The sequence below is a fragment of the Alligator mississippiensis genome, chromosome 14 (assembly GCF_030867095.1).
Source record: "Alligator mississippiensis isolate rAllMis1 chromosome 14, rAllMis1, whole genome shotgun sequence".
Classification (NCBI taxonomy): domain Eukaryota; kingdom Metazoa; phylum Chordata; order Crocodylia; family Alligatoridae; genus Alligator; species Alligator mississippiensis.
Window position 1 is genome coordinate 37711284 of NC_081837.1, and position 18728 is coordinate 37730011.

Consider the following 18728-nt stretch of genomic DNA (forward strand, 5'->3'; position numbering starts at 1 on the left):
CTCCTAGGTGCCTCCCTCAGACCCCCAGCACTTGTGCTGCCAGACTAAATTACTGTGCGTGACTTAAAGGGAAAACACCTGCAAACAAATTGAATGCTTCAAAGTGCAAATTGGATTTTCAATAGCTCTAGATTTAAAGTGGCACTACTGCAAAATAAAATTATTTTAAGGCCAGTGTTGTGGGAATACTAATCTGTTTTCCTTCACGGGTACAGAGCATTTTGGTGGTGGAGAGCAAGGAAAGGAGGATGGAGACTCATCCATCTTGATTATTTGCCAAGTTTAGCAAAATTGAATAACTTTGTTTTACTAGCTTTTGTTTCCCCTAGCGTTGGAGAAGTACAAGGGAAATGCGGGCTCTGCTTTGGACATGCTTTCAATGGAGTGTCTCAAATAAGGGTTTAATTTTGATTTCTTGGATTATTTGTTGGACAACAAATAACCAGTAGCTTTGTCTAGCCAAGGTGCTTGTCAGTTTGTTTTTTTTAATGTATTTTTCTTCACAGTATTACTAAGAGGACGAGAGCGCTGCTATCCGCATTGAAAACCCAGGATTTTGAGGCTTGGAAAACTATGCTTAAAGTTTTCAGATGCCCCTGACTTACTTAGTCAGAAAGATTTAGGCTTTTAAATATAAGCATTTTTGGAAACTTTACTGCGGCTCGAGGTCATGCAGGGCGTCTATCCAAGCAAGGGACTGAACCCAGCCTTCAGGGGTCACAGCTGGTCTCTCAACCTTCCCATGAAAGGATTTGCTTGGAGACATTTTGGTGCCAGGGGCCTCCAGCTCAAATGTTGGCGCATGGTTGGAGGGGAAGGGCTGCTGGCGAGATGGAAATGGTCGAGTCTGGCCACCCCACTGTTGAGTGGGCTGCATAAGGTGCCAATGATTTAGTTTGCTCCCTTCATGCCAGCCTTGAGATGCTTAATTCAATGGAGATCAGATCATGTAATGGTCCTTGCTGGCTTTAAACTCCTTTGGTGACTGGAACCTAAAGACCAGACTTAGTCTGGCAGCTGCGTGGAGTGAGCATCTGCTCATCCCAGTGGGGAAGTCCGCACCCCAAAAGCCACCAACCTAAGCAGAGTGGGCCTTGGAGCCTGAAATCATCTTGCATCCTCAGAAAAGACTCCTTCTAGTGGGACACTAGAGCTGAATAAGAGCCTATACAAAACCAGGCACTTTTGCGCCTGTATTTGAGTCTGAAGGGTTTTCTCAGACTGTTGAAAGTGGGCAAGGAAGCCCAGGCAACTCTAGGTTTGGGGCTGATGTCTTTCAAAAGTGGCTACTAATTGTGGTTCCTTGGATCTCCCAACTTGGTGTTTGGAGCCAGTCTTTCCCATGAGCTCATCTCTGACACAGAGTGACCTGGGAATACTCTGCATGTGAGGTCTCTCCTTTTTTCTGCAGCTGAGAGAGGGATTCTCCGTTGTTCTCCATGAGAATCTCTCAGGTGCTGAGCACTTCTGAAAAGTCTAGGCAAAATACTGATTTTCAGTGGTGCCAAGGACCCCTTGACCTTAACAGGAGTCCCAGGTGCTCAGTGCTGTTCTTTCCCCTTGGACCTGGTTACCCAGCAGCTACTGACCCCAGTTCACCAGTGCCCAGGACTTGCTGTTCCCGGTTGCACACACACTGCAGCCCTCATTTCCACTAAATCATCTAAATTGGTTTCACTTGGTGGTAGGGAAAAGCCATGCTCAGAATATAATGGCTGATCTTTTATGACATTTACTACCGCTCATGTCAGAGCGAAAAGCTGTTTAATTCACTTGTTGCTATGCCACCCGTCAATCACGGTAAATGGTATAATGGAGGTCTGTCGCCGTGTGTGCGTGTGTGTATTTTGGTTGGGCCTCAGGACCACTATATCTGAACTTTTGGGGAGGACAGATTGGGTTTTAAGTCTCTTTATCCTGTTCAGTTTCCAATATCCAACCAATAAGCAGACTTGTGCAATGGTAACCGTAACTTGCTTGTATTTTTGTTCACGATTTCAGCGGATGTGCCCATTTGTGGGGTTTTTGCTTTTGGGGGTGGGGGGTTGTTTTTTCCCATTAAGTCTCAAGAAGTCAGAGCGTTCCCATTTGGAGCCCCAATATGTAAAAACTTGCACATTTTGCTAGTGAAAAAAGGAAGAAAGATAAAAAAACCGATCGTTTGGGATGAAACTTGGTGGAGTTTTCATTTGCAGATTTTCAAACGTGCCCTGATTTGGGCAATGGTAGATCTGCAAAGGGGGAAAATTTAGACGAATCTTCCAAGGGGAAAAAACATAAAAACCTTACCATTTCATGGGATTTTTTTGTTTCGGGTGTTTATTTTTTGTTTGTGATGAGATTTTTGTACTGTTCCTGTGTGTAGTCTGGAGCCAAAATAAATGATATGCAATCGTTTCTTTTCCACGAGGCTGTAATTCGAATGAGTGATGCGGCTGACATTAGAAATGCTCTTTAAATCCAGATTTCCTCCAACGTCGGCACATTTAGACACCTATACATTCAAACTAACTATGCTGAGGTAATTGGGTGGGGAAAAATCCCAGATGCCATGTTAAAGCATGGGCAGACAAATTTCTTTGGGTGAATCTGATCTCTTTTACTAGACCAGCTTAAGTCGGTCTAATAAGAGGTCAGATTCACCCAAAGAACCTTGTCTGCCTATGTCCTTAACTCAACAGGACTACACCTACACGCCTGTAACATGTTAAAGCATGGAAACTCCTACACACTCTGGCATTTCCCTCCTCCCCTGGCAGCGCTGCAAACCGTAGAGCAAAATCTCTTCCCTCTGCATTTGGATCACAAAGGGCCCCATTTCAAAGGAGGTGACAGAACGCAGCCTGACAGGTAAAACCCCTCTGTCTCCTCCTGCCAGACTCCTACGTGACAAGCCCTTCAGAATTTTTTTTTCTCTATACAAGGATGATGATCATTGATGACAACTGTAATTAAAAGCTGATAGATTCATGAAGTAGTAACTTCCCCTCCACTCTGCTGACTTTCGGGGCTCTCCTGTGGAAGGGTTTGGTGCCTCTCGACTTCTTCTCCTCATGCTCATGTAACAGCTGTTTCTTCTGGGGCCTGCGGGTTGTCTTGCAAATAAGAAATAGCGAGAAAGCCAGAACATGATCTTGTGTTGAAAGCGGTGGTGCTGGGTCCTCTTCTCCAACCTGAGCCAAGTTCCTTAACCTCTCTTACTCTGAGTGGCCTTCCCAAAGGGCTCAGAGATGGCAGCTTTTCTCTTCTCCCACCTGTGTTTGGAGTTTCCAGGGGCAGGACTATTTCTTCCTGTGTGCTTGGAAATGCTTAGCTCTCTTGGTTGGGCCCTCTAGGTGGTACTGTAATAATATGAATCCATAATATGCCGAACAAATCCAGCAGAACGGGAGCTGGCATAGGCTGACACAGCTTGCACTGATCTCGGGAGAAGACCTGACTCGAGGTCTCTGTGAGTGAGGCCTTTCAAAACGCACCGAGCCAACTCCCCAGAGCTAGAGAGGAGTGTGGGTCTGGGCCAACGTAGGACTGGAGACGTTGGTTCAGCCCCGTGCTCTGGCACAGACTTCTTGTGCAATTTTGGGCAAGTCACTTAGCCTCACTGTGCCTCAGTTTTCCACCCATGGAATGGGCATAAGAAGTCTACCTTAACCTGGTTTGATAAATGAAAGCTGTTGAACCAGTCCCTAGGTTCACCAACAAACCCCGTTCACTCGCTCCTGCTCTTCACGTGATGTATACTGGACAAAGTGTGGCGTTGCCATTAGAGCATTGCCATGAAAGCCCAGGTGCAGCTCCAAGACTAGACTCCTGAGTGTGTCTCTGGGCCCAGAACAAAAAAGCCTTTACACGACTTGCTTCAGCATGCAGTGTGTTCGGAGCAGGAGAGAGTAGGTGGGGCTCATTCCTCGGAAACCCTGTACAGACCAGACCGTATGGACATACCCTATGTGTCTGTAGGACAGTGGGCCTTCTTGTAGGCAGAAGCCCTGCTCAGAAATTGGGACAGGTTTCTGAGAAAGATGAGACCGGTTGTAATTTGGGGTTATATGGGCCTTGCCGTTTTTGAGCAGTCCTGGTCACAGGTTTTCCATCTCTTCCCTCCACCCCCAGGGATTGGAAAGTTTTTACTTTTTACAGGAGTAGGCAGGAATCTCAGCTTATGCTCCGAGTCCCAGAGGTGGAGGTTTTAAGTTAAAGAAGGGTCACCGTGCATCTCATGATAAAATGGCAAGAATTGGCTGCACAGTGGTAGCTCCAGGAGCTGGAATGGGTCTTGGCTATTCTTTGGAAGAATTTAGGGCAGGGGTGGGCAAAATGCAGCCCGTGGGCTGGATGCGGCCCACCAGGCCACTCTATCTGGTCCGTGGGGCCCCGACAAACTTTAGAAAATTAATATTTATCTTCCCCTGGCTGCCTGCCATGCGGCCTTCGATGACTTGTCAAAACTCAGTAAGCAGCCCTCCGCCTGAAATAATTGCCCGTCCCTGATTTAGGGCCTGGGAGCTCTGTCTGGAGGGAGTTTCTACCTCAGCTGCCCCTACTTGTGGATCGGACCTGTTATCTTGGGCTATCATCCAGCACCTTTCCCTGCTGCTAACTTCACTTGAAAGGGTTCCTTGGGTGAATTTGATATCTTTTATAGGGGAGGAAGTACTTGTGGGAGAGGTGAAACAATTACCAAAGCCTTCCTGAGAAGACTGAGCCACAGCAAGGCAAAGAGTAACAGCCACTGGAACAAGCTCTCATGGCCAAGGTTTAAAACCCTAAGTTGGGGATTTATAATGGAAGGGCTGGCGGAGCTGGGAGCCTAGCAGGGTGAATGGATCTGCTCTAATGGATATTAAGTGATTTGTGAGCTTGTCGCTTGCAAACATAGCTGTAAATAGAACAAGCGCAGAGAGGGGAATGAAAAGAAGCCGGGGCTGTTTAGCAGAGCACAGTGAAAAATGGGGAGAGGCTCCTTCTCAGGCTTGGACTTTTAAAGAAACAAAAGCCCCGGCATCTATTTTCATATCTTTTATATTCTCCTTGCACTTAATCTCGTTTAGCTCCGCAATTAAATTTTAAGACGCATAAGAGTGTTCGCTTACACACTTGGATTCTTCACAGATTGAATTATTTAATAGAGTGTGTAGCAGCTCCATGATCTCTGAGCTATGGCACCAAAGGCAGCCAAGCAGAAAATTAATAAACACTGCCTGCCGTCTCTGCGCCTCCCGCTCTCCCCCTGTGCCATTCTCCCTCGCCTGGACGCTCTCCCTCCTGCCAGCTTTACACTCGCCTCTTCTGTTTACTCTGTCCTGCGTTCTTCTCTCTCCACCTCTCTCTCATTATTCTTGCTTGAAGCCTTTATTTCTTTCCTTTTTTTTTTTCCCCAGTCGTAACCTCCAGCTGCTTCTCTTTTGCTCTCAGTGACTTCATTTCCTTCCTTTGAGGCTTACGGGCCCAGCCTCCCCTTGTTCAGTCCCTCAGCCCTTCTGCTTATTATAACCTCATCGGTTGTAGAAGGATTCCTCACATAAGCAAAGGCTGGGGCGAGGGTGGCAGGAGGAGCTGTGTAAATCTTGCATGCCCTCCTACAGCTTCCCTGATGGGGAGAAGGGACAGCAGTGGTGGGGCCTCACTCATGCTCCTAAATTGTGGAAACAATGGGGCCAATTCCCACGATGCGCTCTCTCCCTCGGCCATCGTGCATGCGTGACATGTCTCCAGTGCATGTACGCCACGAGTGGGGAATTACTTCCACTTAGAAATGTAACAGTGGAGAAGGGAGTGCATTGCTTTGTATTCTAGCCATGGGTTCTTGGTCTCGTTCTTGGCCGAGTTCTTGGTTGAGGTGACACGTAGCGCGACTGCTAGCAGGGACTACGCGTGCAGGCTGTATTCTCAAGGTCTCGGTAAGAGAAGATGTGCGGCCGGCTCCTTGGGCGAGGGTAAATTATCCTTGCTCTGTGAACCTCCGTGGAGTTGTGCTGTTTCACGTTTATGGAGGAACAAGCCAGTTCAAATCCATCTGAACCAGGTAAAAACCACAGGATGTTTTACCAGCCGGTGACTGTTTGATTCATAGATTCATAGATGTTAGGGTCGGAAGGGACTTCAATAGATCATCGAGTCCGACCCCCTGCATAGGCAGGAAAGAGTGCTGGGTTCAGATGACCCCAGCTAGATGGTTATCTAACCTCCTCTTGAAGACCCCCAGGGTAGGGGAGAGTGCCACCTCCCTTGGGAGCCCGTTCCAGACCTTGGCCACTCGAACTGTGAAGAAGTTCTTCCTAATGTCCAATCTAAATCTGCTCTCTGCTTGCTTGTGGCCATTGTTTCTTGTAACCCCCGGGGGCGCCTTGGTGAATAAATACTCACCAATTCCCTTCTGCGCCCCCATGATGAACTTATAGGCAGCCACAAGGCCACCTCTCAACCTTCTCTTGCGGAGGCTGAAGGGGTCCAGGTGCCCTAGTCTCCCCTCATAGGGCTTGGCCTGCAAGCCCTTAACCATACGAGTGGCCCTTCTCTGGACCCTCTCCAGGTTATTCACATCCCTCTTGAAGTGCGGCGCCCAGAATTGCACGCAGTACTCCAACTGCGGTCTGACCAGCGCCCGATAGAGGGGAAGTATCGCCTCCTTCGTTCTGTTTGTCATGCATCTGCTGATGCACAATAAAGTGCCATTGGCTTTTCTGATGGCTTCATCACACTGCCGGCTCATGTTCATCTTGGAGTCCACTAGTCCACTGATGGTCAGGCATGAAACGAGTTGGTGGGCGCTACTTGAATGGTGTTTGGACCAAGTTCTGATCTGGCACCGTTGCATCCAGTGGGAATCTTTCCACGAACTTCAAACTTTGATGTGCTCTGCTATTGCCAGACCCTGAATGGTCCCCCCCCAAAGATTTTGCAGTAAGTAGCTATCTCTTTGGCAGAGAGGCCAGGACCAATGGACGACAATAGCATCTCGCTATCATTTCCTGGTGCGACCCATTTGACATCCCAAAGAAGTATAGATCTAATGATAAACTCCTTGTCTGCTAACTGCATTAAACACACGTAGTGTGATCCAACAACTCTGCGATGGATGGCCTGTGCGAACTGTTGTACTCTGGTGCTAAGCTTGCTCATTTTAATCAATGCTTGGCTTGCAGTTCAGGGCCTACGTTCAAATGGGATCGGAGGTGGCTATTGCTTCTCAGAGCAATATATTCCCGGGTGTATGTTTTGTTAGCTGCCAAAAAGCTTCTGTGTTACAAGAAGCCAGCCACTCAGGTCTTAGGACCAGTGTAGCTGTGATCAGGGAGTACATACTTATGCTTGGCAGAATTTGATTTTTCTTTTTTAATAGTGTTGATGGATAATATCAGTTTGTTTTTAAGCATTTATTTTGATTTTTATCTATTTAAAACTTGAAGGACTGTGCAAAATCAGGGGGGTGGGGGGCAGATAATTTATTAATGACAGTATAGTATTACAGTGCAGTCTAAGTGCCTGAACATAGTTACAGTAGGACTGCCGCCAGCTGAGCAGCAGAGCTGCTATGGGTCTTGGTGGGTCGGCTTGCCCGTAGCTCACTCATCCACGCTGTCACCCCCTCTTCCTTCGTTTCCAGTCCCCTGGGGTTTCTGGGAGTTGCAGTCCACCCTCCAGTCAGCGCGGTTCTGTAGGACTGTTCCCCCTGTCATCACACGCTCCATCATCTATCATTTTTTCCACCTCCTTTCTATAAATGTTGATTATTAACGACGGAAATCTTTTTTTGTCGGTCTGTGAGCATGGGGCAAAATCAACATTTATAAACATTTACCAATTAAAAAAAACAAACCTTGAATCCTACCAAGCCTATACATGCTTCTCAACTTATATACCTTGGCTGAGAATAAATTAAATTTCAAACTCCAGCCCCTTTGTCTCATACGCTTCCCCTCTCCCCACCAAAGCTCTCCTTTCTGTGCCCTTCTCTTCTTTCTGCAACCTTTCCAGAGAGCAAATTGTAGCGGGCAATTATGCAGTGTGTTAAAGAGAGTATTAAACCAGGCGAGATTTCCACCGAGGATGCTGCTCGGCAAATAGTAATACAAAAGCGGTCTATGAAATTCAGCAAATTGCCTGTTGGATAAAGGCGTACATTTACAATGCACTTGAAGCCCTCACAAATTATCTGTAGAGAAATCAGTTTATTTCTTTTACTCTCAATGACTTTGTTAAAAAAAAAAAAAAGAAGAAGAAGAAAGAAAAAGAGGCAAATAAAAAGGTTTTAAAATTGCTTCCTAAAAAGGGGCTCAGCCTCTAGTTCCTAGGAGACGCTGTCAGTTTTCCTAAATTGATTCCATGGCAGGCTGTGTTGTGGTTTTTTTCCTTTTAAATACTTGCGTCTCCTTCACTCCTTTCTATAGATTTAATTCCTTTCCTTCCCTGCACTTCAAGCCATTATTCTTGTAATTTATATTTCAGTGGCGCTGATGGCCCCCGGCAGACACTGGAGACCTGTTGCACTGGCCCTGCACTGGGCAGTGTCCCAGACAGCTTACAATATAACCAGATAAGAGATGCACTCAGAAGCAGGGAAGGCGATTTTTTTCCTCAGTTTTATAGCCAGGAAGCCAAGAGGCAGAATGACTGAAGAATGGCTTGGCCCAACATGGCTTTGGCAAAGGTAGGAATTAAACCCGTGTCTCCCGAGTTTCACAAGAAATCCTTACACTTCAAAATGCGCTTTCATTGCGAATCCAATTACAGCATCTGCTTTAACTGTGGGACTTTCAAAACCGGAGGAGCTGTGCTATGGAAATGCTGAAATGTTTTGTTTTGGGAGGTGTTGCAAAATTATGGGAGGAAATATATTTTATTTTAATTAGAGCAGTTTAAGTGGAGCGAATCAAAGTGATAAAGTGAAAATAACTTGTTTTGACTTTCTTCCATCGAAAATTTTGTCAAAATCGACATCTGCCTGTGAAATGCTTCGATTTTGACAAAGCTACGCGGCGTGTTCCCACGTGCCGAAATTTGGCAGCCAGCCCCGATCCTCACAAAGGCTGCTCCCGCCCTGTATCCAGACCACGTTATACAGAGCCGAGTGGTTTTTGAGAGGACAGATGGGTTTTCCGGCTGCTGTTCTGAGTGAGCTACCCAGCCGCACATCTAGCTGCTGTTCATAACGAAGGATAAGTGTTACTTGAAAAAAGGGAAATGCTGCTGCCTTTGTACCTCTAACCCCTCTGAGCCACTACAAGTGGGCTATCTGGGTATTTTTTTCCCCCTCTAGTCATCACCCTGGTCCCTTTCCCTTTTTTGCTGACGTCCTCTTGGCAAGTTAATATACCAAGATGAAGATGTGACTTCTGCATGGATAGATGGACCAAGGCAAGCTTAAGCTTGCTAGCACAGGCAACAGTAACCATATGTACCAGCATGGGCTTGGGGACAGGTTAGCCACCAGAATACAAGCTCGCCAGCAGTGGGTTGCTAGCCTATGTCAGTATGTGGTATGCCCCATTTTTACTGTTCTTACCTACCCCAGCTACTCTCATCTCTTCCTTTTGCTGGGTGGACAGTCACAGTCCCCTAAGATTTGCTTCCTATTTCCAGCCTGCATCTCCCTGTAGGCATCCATTAAGTGGAACAGGTCTGAGGTTCAACGTGTGAACTAAAACTCCTTCTCTTCCTGGGATGGGCAGCTGGGGTCAGATGAGATTCCTAGACAATCTCAGAACAGGAGAGACTCCCTACGCCTGAAGAAGGGTGTTTGTGCCCAAAAGCTTACAAAGGTCTAATTTGGGGCATTCCTACCCCAAAAAGGTACCCCCACTGATCTAGCACAAGGTGGCCCTCAGTTTTTGAGGAAGAGGTCTCATTACAACAGAAGCACGAACAATTAATTCCAATCATGGTATCAATCTGATCTCGGAGCGTACCAGAATAAAGAATATCAGACCCGAAATTTTCATTGGTAGGACTGCATGTGCAAAGAGCAAGTCCTTCCTCTTCAGTAGAGGAGGATTATTTCTAGCAATCAGAGAGCGGATTGTAATGACAATAAAGAGTAACGTGCATGTCTGCCAAGTGCCTTTCCTTCGAAAGGCTCGGTGCATGATTTCCAGGAAGGCTGTCAGAAGACTGGCCTTCTTTGCAAACGCAGCCGTCTCTGCAGAGGGACAGAGCAGCTGTTGTGTACCAACTGCTCCATGCTAGAGATTACAAATTGAAGTATTACTTGCCCCATTGAAATTCTTGGGGGAATCATAGGGATGCAGCACAGAAGTAGCTAAAATGCCTTTCTTAATTGCTAATCAATAAGGTAAAGAAATGTTGCCTTTGCTGAGTCCATTGAGTACAACTCCTGGGGAAAAATAAAATTCACAGAATTTATTTTGCAGTACAAGCAAGGCTTTCTATTAGTTCTTGCTCACCTTTCCTTCCTTGGCCTGCTTCCCCTCCAGCTTGCTGTCTTGTGTGTCAGTGCTCGCTGGCTGTCTCTCATCACACTTGCATTTTATGACATCATAATTTTTTTGTGAGTTGAAAACCTCAGTAAGGAACTTCTGGCTCCGTCGTCAGACCAACACTAATCTTGTGTGTAATTGAATTGCTGCTCTGGATATTACTTTGGTTCTTTGAAATAGTTTTCTTTACAACACAATCTTTTTTTTATTGGCTTTGTAGGCTTTGTTGCATTCCTTTTGAATAGTGTAATAGCTTGGATATATTTTTGTGTATTACCAGGATTTAACTTTCTTTAAAAAGTGTGTGTGTGTGTATCAGCAGCTCCCCGGCACTCCTCCAGGAGTTCATAAACCTGGAAGCAAATTCCCATCGTTGCCCAGCAGAATAATATTTCAAGGGACAGATATTTAAGGACCAGATCATACTCCATCTATCCACTTATTAAGCCCCCAAGTGTGATCCCATTCAGACTTGGTTGAGCCCCTAAAGTACTGTGAAGGCAAGAAGTGGGTGGGTCATCCTGCTTGCTGGTTTTTAGGGTTTTGTTTTTTTCTTTGGTGACCAAGCTTTAAGGCTAAGATGATGGCATGATACAAAAGAAGATTGGACTTTTAGGAGTTTAAATAGGATGGAATGGGATTGTTTTTAGGCATTCAGTGAGTAGAGTAGGATTTGGTCCTAAGTGACTTGCCCAAGATGCTAGACCTTGAATGTGGCTCTTATCAATCCAGGGAGCTTTTGTACATTCGCTTTTGTTTAAGATGACCATAGCAATGAAGATTAGAAGACTCTGGTCCCCAGGGAAAATGCCTTGGCCGTTAGGAAGTGTTTCATGCCGTTCCTTGGAGGCAGATAGGGAGAGCTGCAAAACTCAGAAGAGGGAGACTCATTACAGCCTGGTGTTTCAGATGTGCTGAACACCCACAACTCCATTTGAAGCCAATGGGAACCACAGACACTCGGTATCCCTTAAAAGCGCGGCCTTAAATTCTTCTCCCCTCTAGTAGAAACGGCATCTTTTTGGGGGCAGCAGTGAGAGCAGAATGCAAGCTCCCATGCAAAGAAATTGCGTCTATCTGTGGCTTAAAAACCCCACCTGCTTAAATAGAATATGCTTCAGCCCATCACCCTTTCATCTCAGCTTAGCAATGAAATTGGGGTGCGGAGGGTGGGAAATGAGAGAGATTGTGGAGGCGAGGTTTGGGAAGGTTGCAAGAAGCGTTTGTTGAATCCTGCTATTACCTGAATTCTTCAGATTATTGGCCCTGCTTCTTCTCAGCAGAACTAAGTAAAGTAAAATAAATAAGGAAAGCAAAAGGCAATATAAGCCAGTTAGAGAGGATCAGTGGTGAATTGAATAATTCATTCCGGAGAGAAAAGGAGCTATTTGCCATGTCAGTCTTATCTTGATTGTATTTATAGACAGGAACTTTTGACAAGGAAATTACCTGTAAATTCTCTTTTTTTTTTTTCTCTCTTCTTTCCCAGACAATCATCAGTAAGAAGATTTCCTGCAGACTTTTGAGGGACTGAAGCAATCTGATGGGTTTCTGTAAAGAACATGATATCTTATGACCTCATGGGGAGCCCAGGGAGACGAGCCACCGTGATGAAGAATGGAAAGCAGCACGTAAGACCGGAGTGAGTGCAAGGAGACAAAAGGATGCAAGGCTGAGCCATGACTAAAGGTCAGAGGTCTCAGGGCTCTCATGTTATGTTATGGACCCCAAGGGTGCTTGGTCTGGTGGCTAGAAGGGTGCAAAGGGGCTAGGGCTCCAATAATCTTTTGGGCTTTGCCTCTTGATTGTATAAACTGTTACCCTCTGTGATACCCCATCTGGAATATAGTGGCTTGAGACCTCGCTCACAGTCTGTGAAAGTTTCGTACCAGGCCTCCACTGTACTGCCTGTGGTGCTCTCTGGGGACCAGCCCAGGGAGGTGTCATGGGCACTGGATCAGGCATGTGGGTGGGGGGGTCTGCGGGCCTAATCTAGCCCATGGGCCAAACCCATGCTGCTCATCCAGCCTGTGGAGCCAGATGAGTTGGACACTCCTGCTCTAAATCATGCTCATCATTCGCCAGTGGTCGGAGTCGAAGCCCATCGATGTCCACAGGAGTCTCTCTGTTAACGGCAGTGGGCTTTCGTTCAGGTGGGGGACGCAGAAGCAGCACTCTGGGAACGCTTGGAGAATGAGTTCCTCTTCCTCCTCGGCGGGAAAGTGGGATGTTTGGGTGGGAGCCAGTGTAGAGCTGTGGTTACTGCAGCTGGCTACCAGCCCGGCTCAGAGCCAAGTGCTGGGAGCCACTGGTGAGTTATCATCGGGCTCTAGGCAGCCCCCAAGGTAGCAGGGGAAGCTGGATGCTCAGCAGGCTCAGAGCCAGGTGCAAGGGGTGGTTGGGGCAGCAGGATCAGGCCTTGGGCAGCTGGCAGGGTGGCTGGGGCAGCTGGCCACAGGGCCAGGTAGGCACTAGGGATGATAGGGGTGCCAGGTTGAGGCCCCCAAACTCCTGGGTGCCTCCATGAGTGTAATTTAGCCAGGCACCAGGTCAACTCGATGCATTTTGTTTCTATGTTGACCTGGTGCCCCAGATATGTCCCCGGTTAAGCCCATTCATTCATATGGGAGGATGACCTAGTTCATGAGCAGCCCCCCACTAGGCACCAGGTCAACCACATGCATGTCTATGGCAGGTTGACTTGTAATCCAGGGAATGGCAACTGGGCACCCATGTACTTCTATGGGAGGTTGACCTGTTGTCCCAGCAGAACTGGCTCAGGCTTAGGTTGCTCTGGGTCAGGAGATGGAGGAAAGGAAGAATGGCCAGACCCTCCCTGTGCTGGGGTTGCCCTGCCTGCCTTGCTCCCAACCTACCTGCTGCCCTCCCAGGTCCCCTGTCTGCCCCTGGATGATGAGGCATTGCTCACAAGGCTGTGTAAGGAGAGGTGCTGAGATGGGATCCATGACAAAAGCTTGCAGTGAGGTAGCTCTTCTGCTGCGTACTGAGCCCTCACCCAGAATCAGGTTGTTGGCAGGTGATTTAGCACTAGCTTCCCTACAAACATGGGGTGCACTACACAAAAGGGGGCTGCCCCAGGCAGACCAACTACCTGTCTCTAGGTAGATGACTCTCCCCATGTAGCCCTGCCCCTCACTGGGGAGGTAGGCAACTACCTAGGGCTAACTGAGCCTCCACCATGCTGTGGTATCATTATATCTAAGGGGGAATTCTGTTTTATAGGCATTAGGTCACAATCCCGCAGATGGTAACTTTGCCTCACTGGATCCATAGCCAAGCACATGCACCAAATATCTGCCATTCCTCTTGGACTGAGCAGGATTACACTCCAAGAGCACATCATCAACAGGGTAAATTTAACCTGTCTCATGACTGTCTAAACCCAGCTCACTTTCCCTATTAGTGGGTGAACAACCCAACGCTTGGTGGATTCTGCTTCAATGTAGAACTGCCATCTTCTTTCCTACCTATTTGGCAAATTTTCTTTTATTACAAAAGGCTTTACACAGGATGGAGGATTATGTTAAATAATAATAATAAAAAACACTCTTTTGAGTTTTTGTGGCAGAGGATGAAACAAGGAAGCTGCGAGCTATAAAAGCTTGTATACCACATTTGCCATATTTCATATTCTGGGTTTGATCAGGGAATGAAAAGGGGTCAGTAAAAAGACCCACATAAACATATAGCACCTTTCCTAGTTCTCTCAGTGTGGATCTGAGCCACATCCACTCTCTCTATTAATATGAAACAAGAACTTGCTTCTCTTTAGCCCTGCAGACCTAATACTGAGCCAGCTGGAGTCTATTCTGCCTTGTTGCAATAACCCATGAAGTCTCCAGGATTAGCTCAGCCGCATTTCCAGTTCCCAGGTGGTATCTGCAAGCACTGGCAGTTTGCAGAAGCAACGTGTGACTTACAAACTGTGCAGGTTTAATGGAGAACTAAACGCAGGGAGAGCATCTACAGTGGAATTTTTCATTATTCATTTCACAGTCTCCTTCCCCACTAATGCTGTAGTCAGGTGTTCTCCGATTTTTGTTTGTTCTTGATTTTTTTTTTTCTTTTTCCCTGATTGATTATTTTTCAAAAACAGCTTAGCAGCTTGCCCCATCTGCGATGAGGTTTCACTGGGTCAAAGAAACATAGGTCTGAATTCTTAAAAGCAACTCCGGATGTCGGGCAGCCAGGTGAAGACTTTGAGGCAAGCTTTCCGAGGCCTGGTTTGTGATAGAAAATGGAGCCAGTGCCCCCTCTCATGAGCCACTTCTACAAACTCAGGGCCCAGTTTTGCAGTCAGATTCATTGGACAGGGATGTCAGGAGCTGAGATCTGCCCCTTCTGACACTTTCGCTGTCTCTCTTAAACTCTTAATTTCTGTTTGGAAAAGCTGCCCTCGAATGACTTTGCAGGAGACCAAATCAAGACAGAAGATGTCAATGCTTGAGCTCGGCGACAGGATTAACGCAGTTCCAATTTGTTTTCCAAACGGCATCGGGGAAATGTGTTTTGATAGGCGTACCTCCCACTTGCATGGAGGGGAAGTTATAATTTGAATGAAGCATGAAATACTTACAGTGAACTTCTTGTCTCCTCAAACAGACTGAAGCTCAGCCTTGTGTATAATTGAGTTGTTGTAATGAAGGCTGTTTTTTGGTTCTTTGGGAAAGAATTTGTTTAGAAGAGAGTCTCTTTTATTTAATTTGAATTTCATGCTATTTCTTAGCGCCCGTTGTCAGTTGTGTAGGCATTATGGCCCTAATTCATCCCTTGGGTGACTCTGTTGAAGTTGATGGAGTTATACCGGTTGGGATTTGGTCCTACATGCAGTTTAAAAATTTAATAACCATTAAATGATCCTATTTTCATTCAAGTTGATAGGGGCTTTGCAGTTGACTTTGCAAGGATGGATGGGCCATAAACAAATAGAAGCATGGAGGGCCTGACCCTGTGAAGGACTGAGTCTCAGCAGCCATTAAATCATTTAATATTTGTATCGCCACAGCATCGAGAGCGCTCCGTTGTGCTGGGCGCTGGTGCATTTATACAGTAAGAGAGCCAAGAAGCTTTCTAGAGCAAGGCCCTGTTCCCAGTCCTACAAGTAACCTTGACTGTAACCAGGTAGTGGCACGCATGACTCTGAAACCCTGACCCCACCTGGATGATGCTCTCCTAGAAGATGTGGCATGTACTAGTGTTCCCCCCTGCCTGGAGAGTAGGCTGCCACATGGCTGGTTCCTAGGCTTATGAATGTGGCTGATCCATGGTGCAAAGATGTGCCAGAGTGGACACAAGCCAGCCAGGATGACTGTCTATAGGTAGTAGAAGGCAGGGTAGATTTGCACCTTATAGAGTAACCAGAGGGTGTGCTCACGTGGCACAAGCTTTCATGAACCGGAGCTTACTTCATCACACATGGGGCTATAGCTGGGCCAGGCAGGAATGGCACGAATAGCTGACACTGCAGGAAGTTGTAGTATAATAATACCTGTTCTTACCTGCTGCTTTTCATCCACAGATCTCAAAGCACCTTACCAGAAAGCTCTGGCTCAACTCCCACCCCTCTTTACAGATGAGAAACCTGAGGCACAGAAAGGGGAAAATGACTTCCTAGGATCAGCCAGCTGGCCCGTGACAGTCGGAAAGAGAACCCAGGTCTCTCGAGACTAAAACCTGAGCTCTGTACAGTAGGACCCCACTACCACCATTTGCAGTGATCTCGTAGCATAGGATCTTGTAGGGTAGCTGGCATTATAAACCTTGCTGAGCTCCTGCTGACTAAATTGTCTGGTTGCTTTCCCTTTGCAGCTGCGCTGCAATATTCGTCCATCCTACAGGACTGAACGGCGAACACGCTGCAGGCTTCAGAAAACCAAGAGCACTTCTCAGCAAGTGGGAAGTTTAAAGGCAGCTAGTAAACAAACTTCCCTTTCTTGATCTGCGCATTTTTCTTTTTATTTTGTTTAAATATTACATTTCCTGTGAGAAATGTTGGCAGCCCTTGAAATAAGACATATCAATGAATGCAGCACTTAATTTAGCTTTAATAGGATAATCCTTTGCTGCCTGTTACATAAATGCTAATTGAATATTAAGAACATATTAACTGAGAATTAACCGCTCAGGGATAGGGGTGTGTTTTATTATATAGTTGTTAAACGCCAGGCCCTCTCCTGCATTGCTTCTTGAAGGAAATGTCCCTGAAGCTGGTTTGAAAGGCCACAGATCAATGGTGAGATTACTGCAGACTACTGGGTACGGGCTGGGTGAGAACTTGAAGATCAGGTACGGTTTATTCGTTAGGCAAGTGCCTGATTCAAAGCCTGTTGGAGCCAGTGAGAACTTATCCATTGATTTAAGTGGAAGCTGGGTCATTCACCAGGTGGGGCTTAGTTAAAGATAAGCATGTTTTCCAGGGAGAATTGTAGTAGTAATTAATGAGTGGCACGGACAGGTCTGGAGGCTACGATTTCTTTATCTGCCACTCAGGCAGCACAGAGCAAGTATTCATCGGGTTGTACTGGTACGTGGCTTTGGTTTTTAAGGAATCATCTTTTTGAGACAGACAGTCCGCAAGGGGCCAGCTGTGCTCTGTTATGAACCTGGTAAGCTGAAGCAATGGCAAAAATAAGCCCGGGCCCGCCAGGTCTGGAGAACAGGTTCAGCTCCATCTCTACATCATGGCATCAGAAAGCAAAGCAAAGTGAATTTAAAATCTGCACAAGTAGTTTTCCCACACAAGGTAGAGTTGACCTGCAGGCCTCACTGCCATAGGATAGTGCTGGCACTAAGTCCATAGTAGTATTCAGAAAGGACTGGCTTTTTCTATGGATGATGATATCGTCTGGAGCTATATAGCAGTTTCAAGTGAAGTTGAAACCCTCCTGCTATAGGGCACGAGCTAACCTCTAACTGATTGGGGTTGAAGGACTTTGCCCCTGTTAGCCAACAATTTCAGTGTTGTTCTCGCACCTTCCTCTGAAGCATCTAGCACGGGCTGTTGTCCAATACAGGGTCATGGGTTATATGAACCGTGATCTGACCCAAAGTGCCAATTGCTGCGTTCGAGCAGTTCATGCAAAATGCAATCCCATCTTTTTGCTCCTCCTTCCGCAGGGAATCTGCTGCCTTTTATTTTATTCTGGGATTTATTTATTGCCACTAGCTCAATTACATTGTTGCAAAGCATGAGTGATAAAACCCTTAAATTACTTATAGCACATCCTTGTTTTAACGGAATAATTACTGTGTTTCTAAACAGGGAGTAATTCTTCACTAGGGGAAATTTAGACTTCAAGGATATTTTTCCCCTAACTTATGCTACATAATAAATTAGTTGTGCAATTAGTGATAAATTATTTCCGACTGCCAACCCTTAAACATTTCTCTCTCTTCTCCTTCCCTTTCCTCTTTCTGTCCCAGTAATATCCATGTTTCCTTTTTTTGTGCTCTGTCCATTTATCTTGCAAAATGTCTTGTGCTGTGAGGGGGCAGACTCTGAATTTTTCTCCACGTTAAATTGTGTCCATATCATGCCTCCAACCATCTTGCTCGGGGAGGGTTTGCTGGAATTGATACGCACTGCCTATGATACCTGTCACAGGAAATGTGAAGCCTGGGGCATGTTGGTTGTAGCTGTGTTGGTCCAAGGACATAGGCAGACAAGCTTCTTTGGGTAAATGTGATATTTTTTCTTAGACCAACTAAATAGTTGGAAAAATTGTTCTTTAGAAGGGTGTTTGTGCCTGAAAGCTTGCAAAAATCAATTTTTCCAACTATCTAGTTGGTTTAACAAAAGATATCGCATTTTTACCCAAACAACCTTGTTTGCGTGATGCCTGGGGAGTTTCAAGTGGAAGTTGGGTCTGGTGGTTTTGGTACTAGCTGGGATTCAGGGGACCTGGGTTCTCTTCCCAGGCCTGTGGATGATCTGCCATGTGGCATCAGACAAGCTGCTTCCTCGTCTCTATTTACCCGATGGTGCCTGCTTAGATTGCAGTTTCTTCAGGGGAAAGCCTATCTCTCATTATATGTCTGTGCTGCCCCTCCCACGGTGGGGGCCTAATTGCAGTAGGTGCTTTCAGATGACAACTACCTGAACCTGAAGCTTGTGCTTAAATAGATGACTTAGGTTCATGGTGAATTTGTCATTTCTTTCCACTTTTCCATCTCTGGCTAGAAACCCATCATTTCTCCCACCCATAAGTGTTGCACCCTATGCATGCGTGGTCCTCTGCGCAGTGGCTAGATGAGAAGCTAATGCTGCCCACT

The 18728-nt window shown here is 46.4% G+C and overlaps 1 long non-coding RNA gene across 1 annotated transcript in view; it reads left to right on the forward strand.

The window, feature by feature from the left end:
- The window catches only part of LOC109282549 (uncharacterized), an 86271-nt gene extending 68538 nt beyond the window's left edge, over window positions 1-17733 (forward strand). Inside the window, exons 7-8 of the long non-coding RNA XR_002089555.2 lie at window positions 11926-12125; window positions 15976-17733. This is a non-coding gene — a long non-coding RNA (uncharacterized LOC109282549). The remainder of the gene's footprint in view (window positions 1-11925; window positions 12126-15975) is intronic.
- Window positions 17734-18728: the final 995 nt, after the last annotated feature.